The 23,328-nt window shown below is 56.7% G+C and overlaps 1 protein-coding gene across 9 annotated transcripts in view; it reads right to left on the reverse strand.

Moving 5' to 3' along the window:
• GDPD5 (glycerophosphodiester phosphodiesterase domain containing 5) overlaps positions 1 to 23,328 on the reverse strand; it is an 84,321-nt gene that overhangs the window by 43,784 nt on the left and 17,209 nt on the right. For 3 of the 9 annotated variants that reach the window (XR_014814725.1, XM_021062521.2, XM_021062519.2), the window contains exon 2: positions 4,851 to 4,934. The exons of 3 other annotated variants lie outside the window; for them this stretch is intronic. The gene's annotated coding sequence lies outside the window, so the exon portion shown is untranslated. Of the gene's footprint in view, positions 1 to 4,850; positions 4,935 to 5,291; positions 5,365 to 23,328 lie in introns of those variants that run through there. 3 more of the 9 variants (XR_014814723.1, XM_084975252.1, XM_084975251.1) reach the window with 3 other exon arrangements.

The following is a 23,328-nucleotide window of genomic DNA, read 5'->3' on the forward strand; positions in this document are numbered from 1 at the left end:
GAGCAGGAGGAACCACCCCTTCTCCTTGGCCATGGCCACCTTCGCTGGGCCTCAACCCCAGCCTGGCCTAAGGCTGAGCCCAGCTACCCACAAGCTGGGTGACCTGCACAAGCCTCGGGCCTCAGCTCTCCCACCTGCATCACAGGAGGGCTGCAGCATCAGAGGAGCTCCGAGGGTCTCTTTGGCACTCAGTGTCTCAAAGCCTTTAGCCCCTGCTCTCTCTCATTCCCCGGAGATAAGCAGAGATGGGGTTGCCCTAGGAGGGCGAAGGACAAATCTCCATTCCCTGTCTGATGGGGGGCGGGGCAGAGCGCCCTCCGTTCCCAGGACCAATGGCTGGAAGTCAGGAGCCTGCCATTGGCTGGAGCTGTCAAAATAAGGATGAAAGCAGCAGAGGGGCTGCAACAAGGTTAGAGGCCTGGCCACATGGAGCCCCAGGCCTGGGCTCTGCCCCCGCCCAGGTGCCTCCATCACCTCTGATCAAGACCAAGGCATAGGTGATCACAGTATGGCTAACACACAGCGATGACCCCAAACTCAACTTAGAGTAAGACCCAGGGGGTAATAGGCACGGGGCCATGGGGCCCCCTTCCCACGATGCTCAGGGCACGTGGCCTTGGAGTGAGCCGTCCTTTCTCACCACCTTGGCCATCCCCTGCTCCCAAGGCAGGTGTGCCTATGAAAGCGCCTTGGCTCTGGGCACCCCCTGCCCAACCTCGAGGCCTCGAAAACTTGTCTCAGTTCTGCAACCCCACCCCCAGAAACCCAGCCCTGCCTCGGTCAGGGTCACAACTCCTGTGTTCGCTCCAGTCCCAGCTCTGATCACTGCGGGGGTGGGGGGGCTTCCTGGAAAGGGTGGGTTTCAACAGAACTCAGAAACAAAGGAGGGGGAGCTCCCATTGTAGTGCAGCTGGAAGGAATCCGACTAGTGTCCATGAGGACACAGGTTTGATCCCTGGCCTCCCTCGGTGCCGGGTCAGGGATCTGGGATTGCTGTGAGCTGTGGTGTAGGTCGCAGATGCAGCTCCCATTCGACCCCTAGCCTGGGAACTTCCATGTGCCATGGGTGTGGCCCTAAAAAGTAAAAACAAAAAAAACAAAAAAGAAAGAAAGAAATGAAGGAGGGTCTATAGCACAAGAAGGGGAGAGAAGTGGGCTTTAAGTAAGAGGACCGCACAGAGAGACGAGACTATGGCAGCAGGGGGTGTGTGCAGGGCCTCTCCCACGGCTGAGGGCTCTGACTCAAGGTAAGTCCCCTGTGGGTTCCATCTGGTGGGGACAGTGGGGTCGGCTGCCAGTAGTAGTCTCCCAGCCCTCTGGGGACCCCGGGGCAGCAGGGCACCCCCAGGCAGCTCACCAGCTGGGCTGTTCCTCCAAACCACCAACCAAACCCAAATCCACAAAACAAATCCCTGGCCCCAGAGCTGGGGCTGGAGGTGGGGGGACAGGCCTGACTCTGGGACCTCCCACTCCAGGACAAGCTGATTCCAGCCCCCCGCCCCGCCGCCAGGGCTCTGCAGTACAGCCTCCTGCTTAACTCTCAAGGAATGCTCAGTGTCACTAGACTTCCTGCTGCGCGTGCCTCATCAGATGGCTTAAACTGAGAGGTGCACACCCTGGCACCTCGCTGTGCAGCCCTGGGCAAGCCACTCCACTTCTCTGGGCCTCAGAGAAAGCCCTAGATTTTAATGAAATCAGCAGAGAAGATGGGCAGTTGTAGGGCAGGAAGGAGGCCTGGCACAGGGGCAGCTGCCAGCGGGGAGAGGTTGGGGGCCTGGGGCCAGGAAGGAGGCCCGGGGGGCCGCCAGCCCCAGGCCCCTGTTCTGGCCACTCATCCTCTGTGGTTAAAGCTGCTCGGTGGCCCAGGCTAGGAGCTCAACTCGAGCCACCAAAGTATCAATCATGCCATAATTCGGGTCATTATTAATCTCTTCAACCGTGGTGCCAGGGCCTCCTGTTTACCTAATACTTCTGTCCCAGAAGACGGCTGATTGCTCTTCCTTTGGGCAAACTCCCTGCGGGCACTTCGTCACAGCAGGGGGCTCCCGCAGGGACACCCTGCTCCTCCCTGGGGAAGGGCTGGCATCCTCGGAAGCCCGCTCCGATGTGGTCAGCTCCTTACCTAAGGCCCTTTAGCTCATTCAGTAAATGTTCAAGCCCCTCCGCTGTGTGCCAGGCACGGCTGGGACCCAAGAGACCTTCCCAGAGAATCAGACACGGCCTTTCCTTCCGAGGAGACAACCTCCTCGCCCCACGCGCTGGGCCATCGTGTTTGAAGAGCCCCGCCTCCACGGCTGAGCGCACACACCCATTTTATGGATGAGGAGGTTGAGGCAGGTGGTGGGCAGGACTGAGCTGCTGAGCTGCACCCTCCGTAGAGGCCCTTGGGGGACAGGCCTGCACCTCTGGGGCCATGGGCCCAACGGGGGTCAGCTCAGGTCCCTGCCCAAGGCCCTTGGGTTCTCCTGGCACAGAAGGAACCTCTCTGTGGGCCTCTTCCCCAGGTCAGGGCTGTGAGCTTGGCCTGTGCAAACACCGGGCCTGGCCCGCACACTCTCTAAAGCTGGCTTAGACTCAGCTCACCCGACAATCACAGCACCTCGGCCCCCGTGCAGTCCAACAGCGACCTTAGAACTGGGCCAGACTCGAGGCTGTGAAAGGCCACACACAGCAGCACCAGGAAAGACGTGGTATTCCAGCTGGCCTCCCTTCCCTGCAGAAACGCCCTGTACAGCCTCCAGGGGTGGGTCCCTAGCAGAGCGGCCCGCGTGTGCTTGCATACTCCCCATGACGGGCCTCTCCCTCCCTGAAGGGCTGAGTGGTTCCCTCTTGAAGCCAGGACAGTAGGAAGGCACTTGGAGGAGGAGCGGCCTGCCCCCACCCAGCCTCCCCCCGCAGCACCATGGGTTCTCCCTGGAGCAGGCAGCGTGAGCCAACGTCCCCAGGGGCCACTCCCCAGGGGCCAGCCCGGGGACACCCTCAGTGGACGCCTCAGCCCCTCCCAGGCGCCAAGTGATTCAGTCCCAGGGACCAGGCCGGCTTTTTCCGATGCTTCTCCCTGGTCCCTGGGAGGGGAGGGGAGGAGGAGGAAGCTGAGCCTGGCAGAGACTTGCACTGAGGAAACTTGTCTCTGCCCAGTCTTTGCCCCTGGAGGGAATGGAGAGCAATGATTTATTTTATTTATTTATGTAAAACAGCAGAGTTATTATACAAACAGGCTTCCCCAGCAGGCCCTGGGGATGGGAAGGGAAGCAAGTGCTACCATTTTAGGGCTCTTTCGCTGGCTTCCTCCGCTCACACCTACCTGCTGCCCTCACCCGCCCTGCCCCTCCTCACCCTGCTGGGTTCCAAGGCTTAGTCGGTGTCGGGCCCTCCCCCACCCCCCAGACCAAATCCCATCCATCTGAACAAAGGCACCCCGGACAAAGCTTGGTCTGCACCCCCCGCAAAAGCCTTCCCTTTGTGCTCGCATCACAGGCAGGGCTCCCGAGCCATGATCACAGGGCTCAGAGCACGGTAATTATCTGCTTCCGTGGCTGCCTTGCCCACCGGCTGAGAGCTTTTCCAGGCCGAGACTTCTGATCCGTTCGGCTGAGCTTTTCTGAAAAGCCACAGAATCTGTGCCCTTGCACCGGGTGATGGGGACACGAGATACTCCAGGGCCCGTCCCTGCTGGAGGAATCCCTGTGCAGAGGACCTGTCCCTACACTGGGCCAGCACCAGGAGGCGCCCATTTACATGTCAGAAAAGCGGGTTAAATGTGCCCAGGAAGGAAAGGAGGAACCCATGAGAGCCTCTTCAGCCACTCAACGGCACAGCCACTTCGGAGCCTGCTCCCAATTCTGCCTCTGAATAATAATTAGCCTTTTCCCTATTTACAGAAAAAATTAAGCTACTAAAAAAAGTCTCAAGTATTTTCTTCCACAATTTTTTCCAAAGCCGCTGATATCTGTCTGCACATTGCTATTCCAGGTCTGGGACAAAACGACCTCAGATTTAGCACAGAATACTGATCGCCTCCCTGCCACCGGCATCTCGCTTCGGCACGGTGCTCTGTGATGAGCAGGAGCCATGAGACTTTTAAGCAAGTCTGAGAACTTGAGGCCTAAGCTTTTCTTCCCCTCTTTCAGATTTCCAGTTTTTCTTTCTAGAAACTGACCTTATTCGAATGCGGAGGAAGAGAGTCCTGGGGGTTGGCTGGCCCCGTATACCTTGAAGGTTCATGCCCATGTTCCATGATTCAAAGCCTCTGATTCCACCATTTACCATTCACTCCTTTGGCTGAAGCATCACTTTCTCTAGGACTCTCTCTTCAAATATTAATCTCCCTTGGAAATGGGAGCCCATTAAACCTCCAAATTGGAAGTCACAGAAACCGAGTCTAATGCTTGGCTCTAGAGAGGCAGTGAATCACAGGGGTTAGGAACGTGCACCCAGGGCCAGCTGGCTGAGTTTAAATCCTACTTCTACCTCTTACTAAATGAACATGTTCCTTAATGCCTCTGCTCCTCGGTCTAAAGAGACCTATAAAGTTGGGGGAATAATAGCAGCAACCTCATGGGCTACTGTGAGGATTAAATGAGATAATATGTGTGAGGGGCTTACATAAGTACCTGGTCCACTGGAGAAAGCAAGAGACGACTCTATTTAAGAGTTTCTGGGTATTTTTGTGTTTTTTTCCATGCCTGTCAAACAGAATAATAATCCCTGTTTCTCCTGCCTTTTCCCATAAACTGTAGCGTGCAGCCCCCATGAAAGGATGGAGGTCATTCTAGAAGCCAGTGGACTGCCCTCTGCAGCCTGCCTCGAACTCCTTCCTCCCCGCCTCCTTCCCTGCTTTTTTTCTTTACCTGGAAGCAGGTACCAGTGGCTGTGAGCTGGGCTCCCGGGGGCGTCCTGTCCACGGAGGTGGCGATGTGGCTTCACTGGGAGAGCTGAGGGGACAAACCCAGTCAGATCACATAGCAGGTCCACGCTGCCTTCTCCCCTCCCACCCAACCCTTAGTGAGCCCCTACCTTGTGCGGACCCCGAGCTGGGGATGGGGCCCCGGGCTGCGTCACATCAAGTCCTGGCCCCGGGGGAGCTGCCGAGCCAGTGGGGGAACCAGGGAGACACACACGGTCCATGTCTCACGTGGGCTGTGAGACCCCCGCACAAGCCACCCCCCCTCCACACACGCTGCCCACAAACCAGCCCCCAAACCAAACCCAGTGCAACCTGCTCCCTGAGCCACCCTTGCTGCCCGTTCCCCCTGCCCCCGACCCACAGAAGCACAAGCCAAGCCAGCCACCTTGGGGTGAAACCTGCGGCTGTGCCTGGCTCCTGGGAGGCAGAGGCCCTTTCGTGCTGCCCAGGGACCTGCTTCTCTGGAAGTAGACGCCAAACCAGCTGTTCTTCTAAAGCAGCCGCTGAGGGAGGGCCGGTGGGCCGGAGGCGGGATCGGGGCACCGCAATTATGCGGCTGGCTTCTGACTCACGCACCGCCTCCCCCATCGCCAGCTCCTCTAGCCGGCAGGGCAGCCCTCCTGCCCAGGAACTGGGAGGAGAGATGGTACTGACAGGCCAGAGGGAGAAGCGGGGCAGGGAGGGGGCTCCGGGCCAGCACTGCAGGCTTCAGAGCAGGCTGCCACATTGCCCACTGGGACACACTGAGGCTGGCAGCACCAGGGGCCTGCCTATGTCACTCAGAAAGTCAGAGTCAGGACCAGGGTGGGACCCAGGCCTCCTGATGCCCTATAGACCTAGGCCAGTGTGGCTCAGGCCTGGTGCCCAGCCCAAGCCCATGCCGACGAAACTCTCTCCAAATGGACTGGGCCCAGGAGCCACGCACCAGCAAGAAATACAGCCAAGATGCTACCTTGGATGGGAGGGGGACAGAACTGGGCTCACAGACAGCGTGGAAGTGACATCTAGCTACTGAGAGATGGACTCCTGGGGCACACCCAGCCCGGCCTCCCTCCATCTCCAGTCCCCAGGTTTCTCACAGGGCCCCGAATGCATCGCACTCTACAGTTTATAAAACACACTTATTTCCTTATTAAAAGAGATCCTATTGAAAGCCGTCTGACTCGGTAGGTCTGGGCTCGGGTCTGAGACGCTACGTTTCTGACAAGCTCCTGGGTGACGCTGATGCTGCAGGTCCAGGGACCACAACTTGAACAGCAGGAGCTGGTCTTTAACGGCATGGGTGCTGGCGTCAAACTGCCCAAGTTAGAATCTTGGCTCTTAGTGTGTAACCTTGGATGAGTTACCTAACTTCTCTGTGTCTCACTCTCCTTATGAATAAAACAATCATCAGAATAAAACCTATCCCACAGGGTTGATGAGAGTTAAATTACATAAAACGTTTAAAGTGGTGATTATTTCAAATTTTAAAGTAGAGGGGCTGAGATGCAGACATAGTACGTACGCAAGGCGGCAGAACCAGAATTCAACCCCAAATTTCTTTTCCTTCTTTTTTTTTTTTTTTTAAAATCAGAGCTGTAGCCACTGGCTTACACCACAGCTACAGCAACACGACGGGATCCGAGCCATGTCTGTGACCTACACCAGAGCTCACAGCAAGGCCGGATCCTTAACCTACTGAGCGAGGCCAGGGATTGAACCCACATCCTCAGGGATACTAGCTGGGTTTGTTACCACTGAGCCATGATGGAAACTCCCTCAACCCCAAATTTCTTCATGTAAATCCTGCAACAACAATTTGCCACAACACATTATGACCAGCAAGCACACCGCCCCCACCCCACCCCATTAGACAAGCATGGATGCTGAGGAGAGGGGCGGGGACTCACAAGGTCACAGAAAGTTGGTGTCAGAAATTCAAGTCCATGACTCCCAACCTAGGGCTCTTTCCATCACACTTCACTGTCTGCAAGGAACAGAAAGTGTCACAAGTTCTCCCTGGCGGGGGGGTGGTCCCCAGCTCTGCTGTCAGCTGGCACCTGGGCAGCAGCTACCCTGGAAACCAGAGGTGGAAGTGGCTGGAGGTGGAGGCTGCCCCCATGCCCACGGTGGCCCCAATTCCCCCGCATCTCAGAGCCCTGCTCCCCAGGCTGGGTGAGGAGAACAGTCGGGCATCCTCCTCCCGTTGCCCATCTCCTACCTCCAGTCTGGGGCACAGCTTGGTCTCAGGGTCACCCAGCTAGGGTGGCAGGTGGGGTGGGGGATGCAGCCGGGGAGTCTCCACCCCTACCTTGGCTGCCTGGCACGTGGCCAGGGGGAGCCTGTGAGTCACTGGAAGGAAGTGCTTGGCCTCAAATAGGAAGTGGCTCTTCAAGCAGACACCCCCCAACCCCACAGGAGCTCCCCAGGGCAGATGGCTGGGGGTGGGGTGGAGTCTGACGAAGGAAGGGAAGCTGGTTGGGACATAGCAACACTCATCCAGATTCTACTGGAAATTCAAACACAGCACCTACTGTCTACAATGTGAATCCTGGCCAGGGGCTCCTCTGCTGTGTGATCATAAGTACATCGGTGCCCCTCTCTGATCCTCAATTCCCTCATCTGTTGGATCACGGGGCGGCACAAGACTCCTATGGGAGAAGTTTCTATTGTGGCTCAGTGGTAAGGAACCTGACTAGTATCCATGAGGACGCAGGTTCGATTCCTGGCCTCGCTCAGTGGGTTAAGGACCCAGCATTGCCGTGAGCTGCCGTGTAGGTCGCAGACATGGCTCTGATCCCACAATGCTGTGGCTGTGGTGTAGGCTGGCAGCTACAGCTCCAATTCGACCCCTAGCCTGGGAAATTCCACATGCCTCGGGTGTGGCCCTAAAAAGCAAAGCAAACAGAACAAAATGAAACAAAAACCTGCCATGGGCTGGCATTCTATAATGGAATACAGGTTTTAAACAACTGAGCAAAAGCATATACGAAAGAGATGACTGACTGAACGCCGATACCCGGATTTAAGTTCCGGCTGTAGATAAGCACCGTCAATCCACTGGTAGCTGAAGCTTCGAGATGTCACTGGCAAGAAGACATCCCCTGAATCACCCTTCGGTGCAGGAAGAAGGGCCACTGCCTTGAGCCCCACACGTCACAAACACACGCCTACAAATAATTACGGAACATCCAGGAGCTTCTGTCACACGACACCCCCAGGATCCACTCCCCTAACACTGACGGCGCAGACCCCAGAGAAACTCTTCTCCATGTCTCGAGTTTGAAGACAGAAGGTGATTCTGTCCAGAAGAAAGACCGCGGGTTCCACAGCCGATGACGGGGCGGGGGTGGGGTAGGGTGGGGGGTGGTGAGAAGGGACCAGGACTAGGACACTACTGGCAGGGAGGGGACGAAATGACAAGAATATTCCATGGGGGGGGGGACTTAAGCCCTTTCAGAGAGCAACCTGCAACAACTTCTTACATAACAAGGTATCCATTTCCCAGTCAAGCTGAGCAACCCCCTTTTTTTTCTTTTTCTTTTTTCTTTTTGGCGTTTCCCCCATTCCGATCTGTGGTTCTAAACGCACTCGTGAATTAGTGCGGTGTTCGCAGTAAGTGCACATGGCAGCTAAGGACCATCTTACCGTGTTTAACAATTCCTATCACTCAAATTAACGTCCCACGAAGCGTGACCTCATTCTTTATATCGGCAACTCGATGGACATTAGACACGACAACTGGGAGTAGTTTCACTTTTATAAAATCTTCAAACATTGGCATTACCATGTCATGTCCATTTAAAAAATTCTGTGTTAGAATCAGAGTCACGCATTATGATGTGTTCAGCTTTAATTTCCCAGATAATTTCCAGGAATAAAAATCACTTTTGAAAATATAAATTCTCCTTTCTTAACACGGAATTTACATTTTGGATGGAAATATATTCAAGTTCTATACCCTTTAAACACAACCGCTCTTTATTTTTCATCCTTTAGATTATTATTGTCAATATACAATTTTCACACGATGGGAAAACTTTCGATTACAACATTTATGATATTTGCTAAAATGAAGGCAATAAAACATATTTTATGTAATAAATAATCCTGTATGTGGCGTTCCCGTCGTGGTGCAGCAGAAACGAATCCGACTAGGAACCATGAGGTTGGGGGTTCGAGCCCTGGCCTCGCTCAGTGGGTTAAGGATCCGGCATTGCTATGAGCTGTGGTGTAGGTCACAGACGCGGCTCGGATCCCAAGTTGCTGTGGCTGTGGTGTAGGCTGGCAGCTGAAGCTCCAATTCGACCCCTAGCCTGGGAACCTCCATATGTTGCGGGTGTGGCCCTAAAAGGACAAAAGACAAAAGAAAATAAAATAATAATAAGGTATGAAATACGTCTTATTAACTCATCCAAAGGCTATCAGCCCACCGCCAAAACACCCATATGTGTCTTCTTTGATATTCTGATAATTAAATTCTTTGATATTTTTTTTTTTTTTTGCTATTTCTTTGGGCTGCTCCCGCGGCATATGCAGGTTCCCAGGCTAGGGGTCGAATCGGAGCTGTAGCCGCCAGCCTACACCACAGCCACAGCAACGCGGGATCCGAGCCGTGTCTGCAACCTACACCACAGCTCACGGCAACGCCGGATCGTTAACCCACTGAGCAAGGGCAGGGACCGAACCCGCAACCTCATGGTTCCCAGTCGGATTCGTTAACCACTGCGCCACGACGGGAACTCCTTTTATAATTTTTTTTTTTAATTCTTTGATATTTTGATAATTAAATTATCGTCTTTGATATTTTGTCATTTTTAGTCATATAAGCCATAACTTTACACGGTTTTTCGATTTATATTATGAAGGTGTCTTTGTTGAGGTGGGAAAATGAAACAGTGAACAGCGTCTTGGTTTGTTTTGTAACCTTCAAATATCTGACACACACATGTGGGTTTCCGTTTGTGTTTTTGTCCTGGGCCCTGCACTTCGGGGGCTGGGCCTGCCTGTCCACTGCCTTTCCACCAGCTCTCCCTTTTGTGGGGCCCAGGTCACTCCGCTGGTCACCTCTCGCTGAGGATCAGCCGGGAGAACAGCCCGCCCTGGTCTCCCGAGTCCGCCGTTTAGAAAGTGCTCTGCGTGGGCGCCGTCCTCATGCTTAGACGTGGCCTTATTTCCAGAGCTGATGCGGATACCCTCAAGGGCACTGACCACGACGTGACTGCCGCCGCCTCCCACACCGGGTGCGCCTTCTAGTCCCTTCCACGCCAGCAGCAACTGCAGAGGGATCCGCATGGGAGGGCCCAGCAGCCTCTGCGGCACCAGGCTGGCAGCCCTCACCGGCCGGGCTGAGCGAATGGCCCAGGGGCCGCACAGGGTTTGCTCCTCCTCTGCACCTGCCCACCGTCCGCGTCCACCCCGGCCCCACTCCCGCCCCCCACTGCACCTACCCCAAGGCACCCTCAGCCCCCCGACATCCGAGCTGACAAATCTCTACGTTTCCTGCCCGCCACCCTTCCCAGCATCTTTCACGAAGAGCTTCCAGAGGGCAGCACCAGTTCTGGGGGAGGGGAGAGGTGCTGAGGACAGAGCAGGGGACGAAGCTCCAGAGACCGGGGTTCTGGGCCTGGCTATGAGACCCCCCTTATCGCTAGGCACAGGCTCCTCAGCGGTCAGACGGGGATGCTGCAACCAGCCCAGACTGCCTCGCGGGACGGACAGGGGAACCCAGGGAGCAGGACCTGAAGGGGCTTTGAAAACTGTAAAGCGATGAACCCTGCGATGGGGCCTAACCCCATCTCTCTTGTGTCCCCGTCTCAGCCTGGTGCCGGCGGCGTCCATCTGCTAAGTCACCGTCCAGCATGCACGAGGGCTGGCCGCAGCCTCGGATGCAGCTGGGATGCTCTGTCCGTTCTCTCGCTTACCCCTCTCGGCCTCCCGTGGTAGAACATTCCACAGATGGCAAGACGGGGCTCAAGGGGGATTGGGGCCCATGCTCAAGGGTACGGCTAAGTGGCAGGGCCAAGATTCATTCTCCGTCTGACCTGCAAGCCAGTCTAGACAACAAAAATCCAGTCACCAACACACATTTCCTGTGCTTTCCGGTGTGCCGGGAGAGGCCCCAAGGCTGGGTAAACAGACCCGCTGAAGGAGCCCAGAGCCCGCAGTACAGACAGATGCAGGGCGAGTGCCTGTGCACAAGGTGGCATCCTGCCTGGGGAGGGCCCTGCTGGTGGACGAAAGCCACCTCCCAGCCTCGCCCAGCACTGGACCCATCACAAACAGCCACGGGCACCGGATACCGGGAGTGAGCAAATGTGCTACCCTGTGCCCACCACCCAGCCAGCCCCTTGGGCCTGCTCCCCAGCAGGGCGGGGCCTAGACGGTTCAGGGACCCCACCCCAGGCCCACTCTCACCCCTGGGGCCTGCGGGTTGCCCAGGCTTCAGGATAGGGTACAGCCTTACAGCAGCCCAGACATGAAGCAGGATCCTGCCCATCTGAGCAGAGAACCCCGTACGCGGTAGGTACCTAAGAAATGGTGGTCAGGGGAGCTAATGACGAAACAGCAGGGACCAAGCACTCTGAGGCCCCGCTCAGCTCATCCTGACCTCCAGGAGGTTAGCTCGGGTTCCAAATCCGCCTGGGGCTCGCAGGGTGCGGAGCAGAGATGACGAGGCGCTCAGATAAGCAGTCATGGGGGCCGGGAGAGCAGGTCCTGGCCCTCTCACCTCCACCCTTTTGCTGTGTGAGCAGGAACAAATCACTTCACCTCTCTGGGGATCGGTCAAGCAGGGATTAACACCGCGTTGGAAATCATCCGATTTTAGGTGGGCGCATGCAAAACTTTGGCAAGCAACATGGCGCACGGAGGCTCAGAGAGGGCAGGTGACTTGGCCAAGGTCACACAGCAGGTGACAGAGTCTGGACTAGAACCCAGGCCTGTCATGCTCTGTGGGGCTAGACTCACAGAGGCCAGAGTGAAAAGGCCAGGTCAGGGTGACAGCCCCTGCGGCATCACAGGTGCAAGAGAGGGGCTGGGACAAGTTCCATCCGGGCCAACCCAGGCTGACCTCACCAGTTAAAGTCATCAGAGCCCGAGTCCTGGAAGCACAAGTTCTGTTTATTTGTTCTGGGACATGCTGACTAACTGAGTTCCATAAGCGATCCCTGAGCACTTTCTATGGAAAAAGCCCAGGAGACACAGTGGGGCTGGGCCGACTGGGAGGAAAGCCAAGTTCAATTCAGGCGGGGGATGGACCCCCGAGGCCTCGATTTCCTACATGGCGCTCAGCGCCTCCACGGCCCTGTGCCGAGCCCTGATCACGACCAGCCCCCGCTAAGCCACATGGGCAGGGCCAGAGGTGCAGGGGCACAGAGGTAGGCTCCTCCAGAAAGGGCTACATCAGAGCACCAGACCAGCCCTGGCAGGGCCAGAGAGAGTGCCCCATCCAGGTCGTCGGGGGCCAGGGCCACTGGCCTAGGGGACTGAGGGATCCTGCCTCTGGAACCTGAGACAGTGAGCCTGTGCCTGGGGTTGAGGGGACAACAGGGGTGCAGGGCAGCTCTCTGAAGGTCCCGCCTGCTGTTGACCACACAATCCTGGGGTGCCCATTTTGTACCCCCTTTCTAACAAGTGGGAAGAGCTCATACCTTTTGGTGTTTCCTCTATACCAGGTTTCGCCTGGAGAACCTGCCTCTGTTGTCTCCACAAATGTCCCCGGGGAGCCCTGTACAGTCCTGGGTCACGCCAGGTTGCACCACCCCTCCCAAGAGCCAACGTCTGTGGAGGCACGTGGGTGAGCTGCTCTCACACCGCCTGCATCCCCCCACCTATGCGCACGGCCGTCACCCAGGCCCCTTGACCCGGGACCCCCTGGGCAGGGCCCAAGTGCACTGGCATCCTTGCCCCTGCCAGTTCTGGGGACTAAACCAAGCTCCCCTCCAAGGGGCATGGCTTGAAGTCACACTCTTGCTTTTTCTCCTTCTGGTTCTACTTCCCCTATTCCCTTAGCAGATGTTTTGGTTTTTATTTTTTTTTCCTGGAAAACTTCCTAAGAAGTCACTCTCATGGGACTCTTTGTCTCAGGTTCTGCTTCTAGAACCTTCAATCTCAGACAGCTGTGAGCTAAATGCCATTAACGTTTCCATTTCAGAGATGAGGAGACTGAGGCTCAGAGACTTGGAGCTGTCAAAGATTCCCCTACGTGGCCCAACTAGAACTGAGGCCGGTCCCGTGCAAAGCCCGAGCACCGACCCTCCTGCCCCCTGTCAGCATCATCTGAGACTGTTTACATCCCAAATGCCCGTCCCTCCTGGCCATCTGCGCTAATCTTTCTTTTTCTTACTTTCTTTCTTTCTTTCTTTTTTTTTACGGGCAGGAAAGCAGGAGGATCTGTAGATGGGAGGATGACTAAGTCCTCAGACTCCTCTCCTTGGCGCAGATCCTGTTTTGGTCAATCTTTGTGAATCAGGGCGGGTCTGACATTCTGGGAATGCAGGGAGACTTCAAACCCACTTCATGAAAACAAGTTGTAAAAACACTGGCTGCCACTCAAAGGGGCTGCTGCTGAGCTTGGCTCCACGGAGCAGGGTTGAACAAGTTCACCCAGAAGGGAACGCACAGCAGGAAAGACTTAGGCTAGACCCAGAGGAAGAACTTCCCGGTAACTGGGAGCTGGCCCAGGGATGGGGGTGGCCTTGGCCTCTTTGGAAGCAGGCGGATCAATGTTCTGACCTTCCCAAGCCTCACTGGTTTGAAGCATCTATGAAGCCACCTGGGTGAGCACTGGAGCCAAAACCGCGGGAGGCCAACCCCGCCCAGCGCTGAGCTTCCACCTCGGATCTGACTCTGGTTTACCAGGATGCTCTGAGTTTGCAGGCCTCTGCCTCCCAGAAGGTCACAAGTCTCCGCAGGTGAGGGTCCCCAGTCCTCCCCACAAGCAGCGTGGACAGAGGCCCTGGGGCCTGGCAGAGTTCAGGGTGGCACCCAAGGCTGCCCCCAGGCCACCTCCTCCATCCCTGCTCCCTGCACCAACCTTCCAGGTAGAGCCACCCACTCTAGGTGCCCTTCCAGCTGCGGAGGGCACAGCAGGTGTTTTCAGATGCTCGCCTCACCCTCTCCTTCCTCCGGCAGCTCCTGGCTGCTACCAGGCGGCAATAAACGGGCCGAGTCTCCCCCAGTTCGTCCCTTCCGCCCCTTTCCAACTGGCTCTCCCTTCTTTCCTTCCTTCTCATCCAAACTCCTGAAAGACTTGTCAACACTCAGGTTGCCAACTCCTCGCTCCTGCCTTTTGTTAACCAGTTGCCCTCTGTCCCCCAAGTTCAACCACAGCCTCCAACATGAGCAAACCCCCAGACAGCTCAGTCCTCCCCGACACGGAAGCCCTGGCCCTCCTTCGGGAAACGTCTTCCTTTCTTGGCTTCCAGGACACCTGGTGCTCCAGTTCCCCTCCTCCCCCTCTGGCTGCCCCCCAGCCCTGAGCTGGCTCCCCTTTCTGCCCAGGTCAGCCCTTGCTTCCTCCTCTCTGCCCCTCACACTCTCCTGGGGCAATGCCACCTGCTTCTGTGGCTTCAGCCACCCTGTCCTGCCTGGACAAGCGCAAGACCCAAGAATCCAGTGACCCTCTGGTCATCCCGCCCCGGACGTCCCACAGGAGCCTCACACCCGCAGTGGCCAAGTGGGAACTTGTCACATTCCTGTGAACCTGCTCCTCCCACTTTCTCCCAACTCAAAGCGCCTCCATCCCCCCCCCCACCCCACCACCACCAGTCTTCCAGGCCTGGAAGACGAGACCCACCCTCCCTACCTCCTCCTTCCTCAAACCCCTAAATCCCACCAAGCCCTGCTCTGCTCTATGCACCCCTCCCCTCATCACCCACCAAGCATCCTCAGGGCTCCCTCTGCTCAGGCTCTTCCTGCATGAAGCCTTCCTCAACTCTCCTGGCAGACTCAGGCCAGCCCCGTACAGCCCCCAGTTTGGCAGCCACGCTGGGGCCCGGCTGCACGTCCGATGGCCCCAGGCTGGCTCCAGAAGTGCAGGGCCTGCCCTGACTCTAGGTCCTGGTACTCAGGCCGAGCTCAGCATAGAGCGGCCCCAGAAGAGGCTTCCCAAGTCTGGGAACTTGTCTTTCTGCTCAATTTGATCCTCTATTGAGGTCTGGATCTCCCCACAGCCCACAGCCCCCCACCCAACCAGGGCAAGGGCTCTCTCTTTGCTCTTCCCCTCCTCAGAGATTAAAACACATAAGCTGGAGTTCTCGGCATGTCTCAGTGGAAACGAATCTGACTAGCATCCATGAGGGCATAGGTTTGATCCCTGGCCTTGCTCGGTGGGTTAAGGACCTGGCGTTGCCGTGAGCTGTGGTGCAGATCACAGATGTGGCTCAGATCCATGTTGCTGTGGCTGTGGTGTAGGCCAGCGGCCGCAGCTCTGATTCAACCCCAGCTTGGAAACCTCTGTATGCCGTGGGTGCGGCCCTAAAATGGTTAAAAAAGGCTCTAAAAAATAAAAATAAAAACCCACATAAACATCTAGTCTCCTTTTAGATGCATTCTAACCTGTCCGCGTTTACGAGGGAGTGTCACAGGGGGACCTGCAAATGCATACACACAGACATACAGAAATACCCCTAGTGCACAGTGACAGAGACCCAGGCGAGTGCTCACGGGCACCCGGCCCAAGCACACAGGCCCTCAGAGCCACAGCTTCCTGGAAGCGGCATGGACTTGGGCCACTGCCTCCCCGGAGGGCACCAGTCTCCCTGGGCATCATGGGCTCCAGCCGTCAGGGTTGGCTTGGCCAGGACTCAGGGCTGCAGCTCACAGCCGCAGTGCAGGGCCTGGGGAATGGCCGGCCCTGGAGATGCTCTCTCCGCCTCAGCCCTTCCTTTCCTCTCAGTTTCCACACACTTCCTCCAGGAAGCCCTCTCTCATCACACCGCTAGGGGAGGAGGTTGCCCCCAGAGGGCACGCTGCCTGGATCCCACCCCAAACTTGCCCTCAGACCCCCTTCTCATTTGCCTGGGGAGGGCTACACAAGCCCAGGCCAACTCAGAGCTTCTAGCATCAAGACCCCTCCGTGCCCAGCCTTGGTCCTGCCTCCCCTCCACATCACAGCTCAAATGTCCCTTCCCAGGAACCCTTCGCAGGCGTGGCGACAGCATGAGAGCTAAGAACTCAGCACTGATGGGTGCACCCAACTCCCAGGACAGCCCTGCTGGGCAAGGTGTCCTCTCGCTCCTTTTACTGATGAGAAAACCAGGGCTCAGGGAGACTGGACTTTCCCAGGGCCACACGACGACTAAGCCTTTTTTTTCTTTCCTTGAAATCATTCCCGGCCATGGCCTCCCTCAGGGGGAGCACTGGCCTTAAAGGGGGGCTGCCAGGGGCGGTGGCGGGGAGGAGGAGCCCTGGGCGCCACCGCATCTGGCTGCAGCCACGTGCCGGGCGGGCAGCTGGCTCCTTCGCTAACTTGCTGTGGGATGTGGCGCAGGTCACTGGGCCTCCGCTTCCCCATCTTTGGCGTGAGGGGTGCCAGATACCCCCGCCCTGGGGGCTGGTTCCATTTGGACCCTGCAAGGCTCAGAGGAGGGCAGTGTTGGAAGGGAGCCCACGAGGGCAGCGGGGGCTGTTCTCCACGAAGGGGCTGCAGGCAGAGGAAGTGGATGCTGCGTGTTCTCGGCCCTGCCGGCTGCCCTGGGGTTGGCCGCCAAGCTCCTCCAGAGACCTCTAGCAAGGCAGCCTTGCTATCTTCCTCTGCGGGAGAGCCTATCTGAGCAGAGAAAGAAGAGTGAAGAATCCGATGGACTAGAAGGGCAGGGGATGCAGGAAGGTGGCTGTGCACAGCGCACGCAAAGCCGATGCAAATGCCCCCGGCAAACACCTGGGCACGACCCCATCCTTCCCGCCCTCTCCTCCACCCCTGTTCCCGTCCTGCTGATCCCACCTCAGAAAGGGCTCCCCCACCACGGCACTCCTGCCCCTCATACCCCAGCCAAGGGCTCCCCGGGACGTCTAGGACCAACCGAACTCCACAGACAAAGCTTTTCGCGACTCGGCCTTAATGGGCCGTCCTGGCTGCCCACCCAGGGGAGCCCCAGCCCCCTGAAGCGAAGTCCCTGCCCCAGAAACTCCACTCTCCAGCTCCATGCCTTTACACAGCTAGATCCCTCTGCATGGAATGCCTTCCCACTCGCCCCTGCTTGTTGAACTCCTATAGATCCCGCAGGACCCAAATGGGAAATGCTGCTGGTTAGTGAAGTGACTTCTGTAACTGGGAGTCAGGTCCTAAAGTAAGTCCATTCCAAGTAAATTGCACATGGTCAAAATCACCCTTGTCTATCTATAGCCATGATTCTTCTTCAATGCCTAGGCATTGTTCTAGCTATTTCCTGTGTTTTGATTCATCTAATTCTCACAGCGCTGGCAGATTGTATTTCCAAAGACATCTGCAGCTATATCTCTCATCCCACACACTCTTCTTATAACTCCGACACTCTTGCCACAAAGAGGTGGGGTACATGCGACTGCCCCCCCCCCACTTGAATCTGGGAGGGCTTGGGACTAACAGCCACAGCGACCCTGAGGCGTCCAAGGCCGGGTCAGTGTATGTGATGCGGCTTCTGCCTAATCACTGGACCACTCCCGCAGGAGCCCCGAGCCACCCTGTAGACAATCTGACTGCTCTGAGGCTGACTTACTGTGAGGAAACGCAGGCAAGTCCCCAGAGAGAAACGAAGCTGAGACCACATAAGTAGCCCCGAGCCAGAACCACCGAGCTAAGCCCATATTAAATCCTGACCTACGGAAACCGTGGGGTAAGAAAGTGACTCTTCTTCCATAAAGTCACCAGGTTTCAGGGTGATGTGTTACGTAATGATAATAAATGGAACATCATTATCCCCACTGTATTTATTTTCTTTTTTTGGCCGCCCCGCGCACATGGAGTTCCCGGGCCAGGGGTCAGATCTGAGCTGCAGGTGTAACCTACACCGCAGCTGTGGCAATGACGGATCCTTTGAGTACACTGCGCCAAGGCTGGGGATCGAACCTACATCCTAATGCTGCAGAGATGCCGCCAACCCCGTTATGCCACAGTAGGAATGCCTGTCCCCACTTAGAGAGGAAGCATCTGAGGCACAGAGATGTTGAGCAACTTGCCCAAGGTCACAGAGCTGGTAACTAGCAGAGCCAGGATTTGAACCCAGGCGGTGTAGCCCCAGAGTCCACACCACACTAGTGCCTGCAAGATCTGACTGGTCTCGAGGCCCATGGCAGGCCTCGGGAAGTAGTTGCTGAATAAACTCAGGGAAAGAACAGAATAAGCAAAGCAACAGCTGAACAAGGGCGACTGAAAGCAGAATGAGCTCCCGGATGCAAGGCAAGTTCCTGAGATGAGCCTAAACCACGCAAAGTCTGACACGAGCCCCTCGTCACCCGGAGAAGGCGGTGATCACAGGAGCCTGGCAGATGCCACCCACCTCTGCCCTTGACAGATGAGGCTGAGACGCCTGTCTCGCTGCTCCCCAGCCCTGCATTCCGCAGGCTTCTCCCTGGAGAGCCATTCCTTCCTAAGGACAAAGCCTGGGGACCCTGGGGACTGCAGCAGGAAGGCTGCCAGGCCGGAGACCTGCTCTCCTCCCATCATGGCCAAGGCCTGGCTGTGTGAACCTGGACAAGTCCCTGGCTCTCTCTGGTCCCGGGTGCTCTGCAGCGACCCTATTCTAAGACTCACGAGATGCTGACCTGGCCTTGAGGATGTGGGTCCTATAAACCCCAAAAGCGATCTGTCCCCAGGAGAGTGGATAATGAGAATGAAGCCCCCCATTACTCACTGGGAGCTCGACGAGGGCTAGGCGTGTTGCCATCCACGCACCATTCTAATCCCGGCAGCAACCCCGCTAGGCGACTGTCACAACAGCAAGTGACAAAGGACTCAGACATACCTCTCAAGTGATGCTGGAAGTCAGGCTCCAACCCATTCAACTTCAAAACTCCCACTTTTGTACAATAACAAGAGGGAGAAGCAACCTAAGCATCTATCGACGAGCAAATGGATGAACAAAACGAGGTGTGTTGTGTGTATAATGGACTGTTATTCGGCCTAAAGAGAAAGGAAATCTTGTCACAGGCTGCAGCGCGGATGAGCCACAAGGACATTATGCCAAGGGAAACAAGCCAGTCACAAAAAGACAACCCTGTGTGATTCCACTAACATGAGGGGTTTTTTTGTTTTTTGTCTTTTTGTCTTTTTAGAGCTGCACCCACAGTACACGGAGGTTCCCAGGCTAGGGGTCTAATCGGAGCTGTAGCCACCGGCCTACACCACAGCCACAGCAACGCCAGATCTGAGCCGCATTTGCAACCTACACCACAGCTCACGGCAACGCCGGATCCTTAACCCACTGAGCAAGGCCAGGGATCGAACCCACAACCTCATGGTTCCTAGTCGGATTTGTTTCCTCTGTGCCATGACGGGAACTCCAGTGTGAGGTATTGAGAGCAGTCAAATTCATTGGAACAGAAAGTAGAATGGTGGCTGCCAAGGGCTGGCGGGCGATGGGGGTTGTTTGGTGCAGAGAGAGTTTCGGGTTTCTAAGATGAAAAGGTTCTAGAGACCTGTTGTGCAACACTCTGAATGTAGTTCATGCTAACAACTACACACTTAAAAAAATGATTACGAGGATAAAGTTTAAGTTTTGTGGGTTTCTTAAAACCACAGTTAAGATTCTCACTCTTGGTGTGGGGAGTTTTAGGGGGAGAGTCCAGGCGGGCTTCACAGAAGAGGCAGCATTCGCATTGGGCAGGATGGGGGCAGCCAGAGATGAGCCTGGGGCGCTCGCTGCAGGCAGAGGCCTGGGCCTTTGGCTCTTGCCTCCCCGCCTCCCTGCCAGAATCTAGCTGACTCCATCCCCCAGCACCCCCACCCCAGGCCCTCCAGACCTCCGCACAAAAGCAGTGGCCCATGGGGGAGCAGGCCCTGGCCTGGACGGGGAGGGAGGAGGGGATTTCCTGAACGCCCACTACTTTGTGACCTTGGACCAGTCCCTGTCCTTCTGGGGCCTCGGTCCTCCTGTCTGTACCATCAGAAGGTGGCCCAGGATTCCTTCTGACTCTCGTATTGGGAAGAAATCCAGGGGAAGAGGAGGGGGGAGGCACCGGAGACCTGCAGAGAAGGACCAGGACGTTCCCGGGTCCAAAGACCAGGGATCAAAAGCTGCTGCCCCCGCCCACTTTATGGGGGGATTCGAGACCCTAAGGGGTTCGGTTTCATTCCAACTCTACGAACGGGGGCCTGTGATAGGATCATAATCCCACCGCATCCCCCACCCCCAGTCCAGGACAGGCCTATAACAGGAGAAAAGCACAATTCACAAAGTCCCCCATGCCCAGGGCTCTCTCCAAGAATCCTGACTCTTGTGAGTTCCCGCTGTGGCACACTGGGTTAAGAAACCGACTGCCACGGCTCGGGTCGCCACAGAGGCGCGGGTTCTATCCCTGGCCTGGTGCAGAGGGTTAAGGATCCTGCTTGCTGCTGCTGTGGTGTCAGTCACAGCTGTGGCTCGGATTCAATCCCTGACCCAGGGACTTCCAGAAGCTGTGGGTGCGGCCATTAAAAAAAAAAAAAGAATCCTGCCTCTCACCTCTCCCCTGACTCGGGAATCCTTCGTGCCCAGAAAGACAAGGTGGGACGGTCCTTGGCTCCCATCCCAGCTCCGCCGAGTACTGCTCGTCTGCATTTGGGGGACAAGGACACCTCCCCCGTGAGAGTCAGAGAGGGCCAGGGCGCAAACCGCTGAGCGCACGGCCCGGCGTGCAGTAGGTGCTTAATAACTGGCCACCGTCAAGGGCTTTCTCTTTGAAGACAAAGCCATTTTCATCGATCTGTGTGTTCCTCTCGGAGGCCAGTTTGTTTGTGTGAATTCTTCCCAGAAGAGATTTCCGCAGTGTTCCTGGGGGAACGCTGAGTGATGCTCCCCAGCCAGCCCCAGAGAGAAGGGAGGAGCCGTGAGCGTTACTCGATGGAAAAAATCAAATCATCACGACGTGGAAACAGGAGAGACGTCCCCAGGAAGCCCAGCGGTGGCCCCGGCACCCTTCACCCACTCTCTCCTGCCACCACCCAGGAGGACCCATGGGGGCCCCAGGTCCTGCTTCATAAGCTCCCGAGTCCTGGCTGGGAGGCCTGACATGATCAGGCTGTTACTTAAATCGCACAAAGCCGTCTATTCTTAGCTGAGCGGGCGCCTAGCTCCCTCCCAGCTGCCCGTGAGCACTACCAGCCCTGCGGGGTGTGGGCCCAGGGGTCACCCATGACCACAAGGAGGTCATTGGAGGCCTTGTGACCGGACTGCAGCCTGGGGCCTGCACCAGGGGGCTGCAGAGTAAGCCCCCGCCCCTGGGGTGTCCAGGGGGTCTGCAGAGGGCCTGCCTGGGCTGGATGGAGATCTGGATCCTATGGCCCCTAAGGTCACTTCTGAGTCCCGCCTGCTTCTCAAAGTCTTGATTTCAAAGGGCTAAGATGCTAAAGTCCCATGAGTCAGTCAATGCTTCCAAGATTGGGGGACAGAAAGATTCTGCGGTTCTAGAGGATCAAGTTTCCAAGATGCAAGATACAAGGCTGGGCTCTAGTGTGTGTACCTCCTCTTCCCCTTAAGAGGCAGAGGAAAGGGAGTTCTCTGGTGGCCTGGTGGTCAAGGATTCGGCATTGTCACTGCTATGGCTTGGGTTCAATCCCTGGCCTGGGAACTTCCGCATGCCTCGGGTGCAGCCAAAAAACAAAAAGGCAGAGAATGGCTGGCTGGCTCCACCCTGACCCCAGGGTCCCAGCAGATCAGCACACACAGCCCCCGGGGGACTCAGCACTGGGGTCAGCAGTGCTCCCCGGCCCCTCGATCCACTGGGAGCAAGAGTTCCTGGGAACGGCTGGGCCCTGCAGGCGAAGCTGGGAAAGGAGGAGGGGACGGGCGAAGCTGTCCTGAGGCCCACCCCTGCCAGACACTACGGGACACGGGGTCCACTGTCAGGGTCTGCCCTGTCAGATAGGCTTGGAAGGGCTGGGTGACCTGTCCAAGGTCAAGACTGGGACGTGAGGAGACGGGGGCCCCAGGCCTGGCTGGCATCAGAGACCATTCCTGGCCCCACGCTGGTCCGTGGGAGCCCGCAGCTTCCTGGGACACCTCTCCCAACATCCTCTTTTAGTGGAAAACTGAGGCCCAGAGAGAGGACGGTCAGGTGCACAAGGTCCCAGGGAACCGGGGGCCGAGCCAGGCGGGACTGTTCTCACTGCCTGTCCCCCGACCAGGTCCCTGCCACTGACCCCTCTCTGCCCCCCCTTTCCAACCACCCAGAACCAGGCTCCTGCTCCCTCGGTCCCCAGCTGAGCACGAGGGCTGACAACATTTGGCGAAGGCTGACCCTGACACATGTTGGGAAGTTCACGGAGACACGTGTCAGAAACACTCAGAGGCTAATTAACCGGCTGTCCCACTAAGGAAAACCCATGAGGCGCCACTGAGCTGGTCATTGCAGAGCCTGCTGGTCACAGGAACAAGGAACAAACATGGCCTTGGCTTCCTGAGCCACTGGTCTACACCTCGGTCACCCTCCAGGCTCCTGCAACCACCTACGAGGTATCGGCAGCAATTTGTGCTCTCCGGTGCAGTTTTATAGGTAATTTCTCAGATGAATCTCCAAACCCTGGGAATTAGGTGTCCTTCACCTGCTCTTTACAAAAGGACCCGCCCTAGGCCATGGGTGAGCATGCAGAGTCAGGACTCACACCCAGGACTGCCGGACTGCCTGGCCTCACTGGTCCCAGAGGGAAGGCCCCTGACCCCCCAGGCAAGTCAGCGCCTCCTCCACTGGGCTCATGGGTGTGAGACCGTGTCCAGGCTACACTAACCATTCCAAGGAGCTTAAGAGACATTTCCTACTTCCTGCTTAGAGAGATCACAGACCAAGTATCTAAACACCCGATTTCTTTGCTCGGGGCTGGCGTTAGACCTCTTCTGCAAATTGGTGACCTACTATGTGCCCGGCACCCTACTCGGTGTCCCATTAAGGAAAGCCAATGAGGCTGGGTTGTTTAATTTGACCCCTCACCGGTCTTATGAGCTTAGCCTAGGCTGAGCCTCAGACTGTCCATGTCACAAATCCAAGGTTGCACAGGCACGAGGTGGAGCCGGGACAGGAATCCAGCCTTTTTAAGAGGGAGGGAGAATAGACGCTCAGGTCTCCCAGGCTCTTTCCTCAATCTACCGCTTAGGTTTACACGGCCCCACAGCCTCCTCTCCCTGCCTGCCCCCCTCCCCCCAACCCCCCACCGACGGAAGCAGAGGGAGCATCTGTGACGCCTCCGATGCCAGCCAAGCCCAGCTGTCTGCCCCCGACCCCAGCCGAGAGCCTCTCAGGAACAAGGGCATTGAGAGGGACCTCGGGAC

Source organism: Sus scrofa, chromosome 9, assembly GCF_054392235.1.
Source record: "Sus scrofa isolate SSC_HxYL_T2T_F1_AM1 chromosome 9, Sscrofa_HxYL_maternal_Yorkshire_Landrace_v2.0, whole genome shotgun sequence".
In the NCBI taxonomy this organism is placed as follows: Eukaryota; Metazoa; Chordata; class Mammalia; order Artiodactyla; family Suidae; genus Sus; species Sus scrofa.